Here is a 7334-nt window from a genome sequence, read left to right on the forward strand (position 1 = left end):
GATACAAATGAGTTGGTCGAGAAACATGAATGAGATATTTTAATTCTGACACACTTATAAAGTATGGTACTTGAAATACTAAAGACATATTTGGTAGAAGGTCCAAGTTTCTGTTTATTTCATCCAAGGAAAAAGCCAAAACCAGAGGAAACTGCCTTTCAGATGGTGTTCTGTAAAATGGTACAATATTTACTATGTACATAAGTAGACACATAGTCATTTACAATCCATACTATGACTATTCTGTACTTGAAGATATTTTATTTATCCCTATGTTTGCAACAATTATCCCGTGTAATAAGGTTTACAAACATAAAATTGTGGAATCTTGGAACACCCTTAAAATTTCATGTGAGTTCATCTATACAAAACATGCATATTCCATGGAAAAGCATGCCCATCTGTGGTTATTGAGTACTTTCTAAGAAGGTAAAGACAAGGCCACAGGTTTTGACCAAGCTGTAAACCTGATCATGTATTCATTTATTAATTATAGAGAAATATAAAAATTACACATGAGGGTTGAGCCTCTGAGTTCCTGGTATTTCCATATGAAATTAACTGAATTGGCTAAGGTAGTGAAAGAATGACTGATGAGTGTACAGGAGTATTTCTGTGGCAATATTTGCTACCTGTACTAATAATAAGTTATAATTAGTTGAAAATATATTTATCATATTCTCCTCTATCCATCTTCATATTGTTGTTATTGTTTAGTTTATTTTTCAGGGAGAGCATCTTTTTACTGGTTTATTTTCAAATAAATTCACACACAGGAGATGCATATTAAAATATATGTATGTCTGACTTTGGAAATCAATCTGTTACTTTATCAGAAAACTGGTACAAGCTTAACCTCCAGAAATAGCTATACCATACCTGGACATAAACCCTAGGACACTTGCTCAATTATGTTCATAACAGCTTTATTCATTATAGCTAGAATCCAGAAAAATGATTTCACTCAAACAATGGAGAATAAACTATGAAATACTACTCAGATATAAAAACAAAGACAATCATGTTTTTTTTTCAGGCAAGTAGACTAGAAAATATCTGCTGAGTGTGATAACCCAGACTAACAATAACACACATGGATGTATTTACTTAGCCATATAGTACAGGATAAAAATACTAGAATTTACTGACCCAAAGAAAATGAGTAAGAAGGAGGAACCCAGAGAGGATGCTTTGTTCTAACTAAGAAAGGAAAATAAATAGACAGAAGAAGAAATTGAAGATATGGAACAAGGTAGGAGAGAGAGCTCAGATTGAAATGAGGGTGGATATCAGACCTGGGGAGAGCTGATGCAGCAGGTCAGGGCCTGAACAGTAAGAATAAGGTATGAGTGGAGATATCTGACAAGATGGGTAAATAAGACAGTTCTGGGATAATATTGTGGTGACTCACTTGAGAGGACACCCTCTAACTAGGCAGAACTCCTAGTGGAGGGAGGGGAATACCAACCAACCCACAAGAACTATGACTCGAAATCTACCTTTCCTACAAGATATGCAGGGATAAAAATAGAGCAGAGATTGAGGGAATGTCCAAGGAATGCCTGGCCCAAACTGAGACTCAGAACACAGGAGAGAGTCAACCTCTGACACTATTATTGATACTCTCCTGTGCTTTCAGACAGGAGCCTGGCGTAAATGTCCCCTGAGGGTTCCAGACATCAGTGAATCAAAACAGATGCTAAGAATCAAACCCAAATATTAGACAAAGTGTTCGGAGTCCTGTAGAAAAGTAGGGAGAAGTATAGGAGGTTGAAGAACTAACATAAACTACACAAGAAAATCAACAGTCAATTTATCAGGACGCAGGGGGGGGCATTGTGGAGACTCAATCACCAACAAAGGATCCTCAAAAGACTGGACCTAGGACCCCTACACAGATGTGTAGGTGATGTGTAGATCAGGCTTAGTGTGGGTCCCCTAGTAAGATGAGCTGGGACTGTCTCTGACATGGACTCTGTTGCCCTTTTTAAAAATTCTCTTTCCCTTGGTAGGGTTTCATTTTCAGGCCACATGTTAAGAATACGCACTCAGTCCTGATGTGATTGATGAGTTGAGGTGATTTGGTCAGGGGCTTCCTTTCTTTGAATAACAGAGAATGCAGATGGAGTAGAAGGAAAGAGCATGGGACCAGGAATAGAGGAGGGAGGAGGCAATGATCAGTAGGTAAAATACATAAACAAATATATTAGTTAAAATTGATGTATGCCTGTTTGCATCTGGATGTATGGAGCTAAACAGTGCTCTTTTATGACATGAGCAAAAATTAACTTGAGAGTTTTTTTATTCTCTTATGGGAAAAAAATCACTCCTGTCTTTTGCTAGTTATTTCCTATCATCTGAACAATAAGTATCAAATATAATCCTTCACTCAAAATGATTCACTAATATTTAAATATAATTAGATTTCCATTTAGAAATTGTACCTTTGAGTTAGCTTTGTCTATACAAATAGTTCCTTTAAGAATACCCTTTATTACAGCACAGAAAATTTGCCATTAGAAATTTCAGTAAAACACATTAGAAAGTTGATATTTGAACTTGTGTGACACAAACACTAACTCTTGCATACTAAACATAAACAGCATCAATTACTTGAGCTACCAGAGTGGCCTAGTAGTCTAAAGGGCTTGCTGTGCTTGGAACAACAGTCAGAAATCCACAAAGTACATATGTGTAGAGTATCCACATGTTAAAATATGTAATTATACTTAGTAAAGTTACTGAAAGAGAAATGTAAGTAGTAACTGTGGTAAAAGTGTAAGAGAAATAACAGCTTAGACATAAAAAGAAGTCACATATTTCTTAAAGAACTGCAGAGATGAGCTACTAGGAAACTTCTCTATTTCTGTACTCAAGCACTATCAACTATATATGCCACAAATGTAACTCAGTCATTTGACAAGGAAGCAAGGAGTCACCACTAGTGATACACTGTCTTCTCAAACACAAAATTTACAATCCAAGCATTCTTTTTTTCTGGTAAAACATATTTTGACCACACTTCGAGTTATACCAGCAGAACCCTAGCAGCTTACTGAGAATAAGGAAGAACTAGAAATTGCAGTGAGATTTGTTTGTGAAAATATTACATGTTTGTAAAATACAATGTAAAGAGTAAAGCATATGGGAAATCTTTCTGATATCATTTTAATAAAAAAGAGCAAAAATTAAGTTGGAATATAAGATATTTTTGTTTCTCTTTATGGGAAAAATAATCTCTCCTGTCTCTTCCTAGTCATTTCATGTCAGCTGAACAACAAACATCAGACATACTCCTTCATTCTGAACGATTCACTCAGATTAAAACATAATTACTTTTACACTTAGAAATTGTAACTTTGTGTTATCTTTGTCGACAAAATAGCCCATTTTAGAATGCCCTTTATTACTACACTGAAAATTTCCATCGAAAATTTCAGCATCACATGATAGGAATTTGTGACTAGAATTTCTGTGACTCAAACACTAACTTATGAATGTTAAACATTAGAAACACCAGTTACTTGAGCTGTCAGAGTAGCCTAGTAGTATGAAGTGATGTTCTTAAAAACAACTATCAGAAATCCATAATGCCAAAATGTACACAGTAACCACATAGTAAAATATGCAATTATACTTAGTCAAATTACTGAAGGAGAATCATAATTGGCAAATGTGATATATGTGTCAGAAAATAAACAACTTAGACATAAAAAGGAAGACACATAATTCTTTATTTCTTTTTATTATTATTATTTATTTATTCTTTCATATTACATCTCAATTATTATCTTATGTCTTGTATCCTCCCATTCTTCACTCCCACTTTCACCCTATTCCCATCCCCATGACTGTGACTGAAGGGGACCTCTTCCCCTTTTATGTGATTATAGGGTATGAAGTCTATTCTTAGTAGCCTGCTATTCTTCCCCTGAGTGCCATTGAGCCTTCCCATCTAGGGGACATAGTCAAGTATGGGTCACCAGAGTTCATGTGTAGGTCAGTCCCCTCTCGTCACTCATCTGGGAAATGTCCTGTCCATTAGCTAGATCTGGGTAGGGGTTCAATGTTTACTTCATGTTTTGTTCTTGTTTGGTGCCATAGTTTCAGCATAACTGAGCCCAGGTCTGCCCATCATAACGTACATACATTTTAAAAAATTGAAGAGATGATGTACTAGGAAACTCCTCCAATCATGTTCTCAAGTACTGTCAACTACCTACACATGCTACAAATGTAACCCAGTCAGATGACAAGGAAAGTAAATGAGCACCACTGTTAAAGATACCCTCAATTTTCAAACACAAAATTGATAGTCTAAGCATTCCTTCTTATGCTAAATAGAAAATAAAGAACTGGGCTTTGTAATACTTAAAAGCCAATGATTGTGTGTGTATACAAGTTAAGATGGAGATATAAGGGCATGTTTAAAGTTCACATTAGACAGAAATCCTACTTGCATTTTTGATGCAGGTTCAAAAGTCATAGAATGACCACACTCAGTTAATTTTAGAGAGTACATGAACATCTATGTGAAAGCTTTCTGTACTTAGGTGTACAACAAATATTAGGTGCCCCCACACAGGAACTTATAGTTACACAATGACAGAAACACACTCTATGGCCATTTAATTTTACCTTCTCAGGATGAAACTTACTGAAATACTAGGGGTATCTTTTGATAATAAAGCACTGAGTACAGTGTAATGGAAGCTGTCATCAAGAGGGCTAATATTTATGATTATGGTAGAGATTGGTTTGTTCACTCAACTACTGGCCTTGAAATCAGGAGGCTAACTGGAAGAAACAAAATACTTTATGGGCTAAATAAATTAATAAAATAGCATTGAGTTTATAAAAGAATTCAATGTTGTTTCTTTTTGTGCACATTGGAAGAAAAACACAAGATTCAAAGGATTGTTCTGTTTTTCATCTTCAGACCTCTCCAGAAATACTTGTGATGACATCTACACGAAAATTTACAAAGCACTTACAGCATATCCAGAATGTTGCTAAAATAGTCTTTCTCCACAGACCATTGCAGTGCATGAAGGTAGAAAAAACACGCTTCCATTAACTCTCTGTCCTTTTCTTCATTCTTCATTCTCCAAAAGCACCTGGGAGGAGTGAAACTCAACATGAGAAGTGGAGTGTTCAGAAGTAAGTAGAGCAAAATCAAAGTGAACATATTTTTCCTATTATAAGCCTTGGTGTTGTGCATTGTGAAGTGTCATGCATATCAGCCTAACAAATGGGCACCCATGTGTTCCTATCTTCTTTTATTTTTCTGGACAATGGAAAGTTTACTTGCACATTCATGATTCCTTTTTTCCCTTAGGCCCTTCCTCATTACTGGAGGATTCTTCACTGGGACTTGTCATCAGAGGTCCACAGTCCATGTGGTAAACATGAGTTGAGAAATATATTTGATAATAGTTCTGTCTCTGGTTCCATGACATAATTCAGGTTTATGGATATTAAAATCCCTGAGCAGAGTCTGTTTAGTGAAAGTTGTCTTTCAGTACCATCTTATATATCTGTTAATGTGTACAACAATAGAAATTATGTCAGTAGATTTTTTTAGATTATGCACAGTGAAATATAAATTATTGATTAAGAAGGGGCATACAAAATGGCTCATGAGTACACGGTGAGCTTTGTACCACCAAGTCTTTATGATGCAGAGGTAGCCACTTGTCTGGGACATCTGAGAACTTCAAAACATACACACAGTAAAATATGTCACACTGGTGACAAATAAAGTATATCTACGCAAAGTTTATGTTTCTAGTTTTGGAGAACCAATAATCAGGTGAAATCCAGAAATTTATTGAGTCCTGTTGTACCAAAAACCATCCAGCTCCTCACAAAATAGCAGCTCATGTACACTTTAGTTGATTTTTAAATGGTCAACAATATCCAAAGTAACTCATTACCTTTGTGTATCATTTCAAATATTAAATGAGACTTATCCCTCAACCAATACCTACATTATTAGTAATAAACTATGTCAAATATTTGAGTTATAACACATGATCTCCATCCTAGAACCTCAGTTCTCATATATCAATAAAATGTGATAAAAAAATCTTGTACTTCTTTTTTGCTTTTGAGTATTGTTTTATACTCATTTCCATTCAAGTAATATCTGTAAAGAATACTTGTGCTGAGTATCTTGGAAGCGAATAATTGGGAAACAACTGTGATTTTAATGTGTAAACTCTTCCTATACAAATTTCAGAGTAATATTTTCTTCATTGCAGTGTAGAATCTGAATTGCCAGTATAAGCATATACTGATATTTTCTTCCCACTAGATTCACAAGATATTTCATCCCTAATTCCCGTAGGCCTATGAACTTCTCAAATAATGCCTGACCTCACTTTTTGTGTAAATTTGTCTGTGTCACACAAACACATACACACACATACACCAACAAACACTCCTACACACATAGATTCAAGACACACACTGTTGAAACTAGAATCTATGAAAATTCAGAATTTCTTAATTCTGCATATTTAGCTTAGCATAATGACCTTCTATTCCATTCCAAAATCCTGCTAATAAAATCATCATTTTTTCCACGTTGAAGTCAAATCCATTATTTACATATAGACTACCATGTGCTTTTCTCTGAATTCAAATAGTTCCAACAAATGTATGGACCCAATAATTCTATTTGTTTAGTTTCATCTTTGATCTGTGGTTTTCCATCATTTATGAATTATATACAAGTGAATTTTAAATATCTATCTGTTTTATCATTTAGTTAAAAATAACATTGTATATATTTAAAATATAAGAGATAATATATATTTAATTTTATTTAAGTAATTCATTCAGATTACATCTCAATTGTTATTCCCTCGCTTGTATCTTCCCATTACTTCCTCCCTCACTCTTTCACCATGTAATCTTCCACTAGGCATGTGACAGAAGGAACCTCCTCATCTACTATATGAACATGGCCTATCAGGTCTCATCTGGATAGCCTACTTACCCTTCCTCTGTGTGCCACCAGGCCTCTTCACCAAGGTGGAAGTGCTCAAACAGGGGGCACCAGAGTTCATGTCAGAGTTAGTCCCACTCTCCACACAACTGAGGAGAATGTGCTGTTCATTGACTTAATCTGAATAGAGAGCCTATGTTTATCACGTTCATTCTCCTTGGTTGGTAGAGTAGTTTGAGAAGACCCCATTAGGTTCCAATCTGCCATCCTTGATAGTCTTCTTGTAGGGTTTTCTGTACCCTATGAGTCCTAATATTTCCCCATTCTCCCATGCCTCTATTGCCTGGGGACCCAATAGGAATTCTCAGCATCTATCCCAATC

The sequence above is a fragment of the Acomys russatus genome, unplaced genomic scaffold (assembly GCF_903995435.1).
Source record: "Acomys russatus unplaced genomic scaffold, mAcoRus1.1, whole genome shotgun sequence".
Taxonomy (NCBI): domain Eukaryota; kingdom Metazoa; phylum Chordata; class Mammalia; order Rodentia; family Muridae; genus Acomys; species Acomys russatus.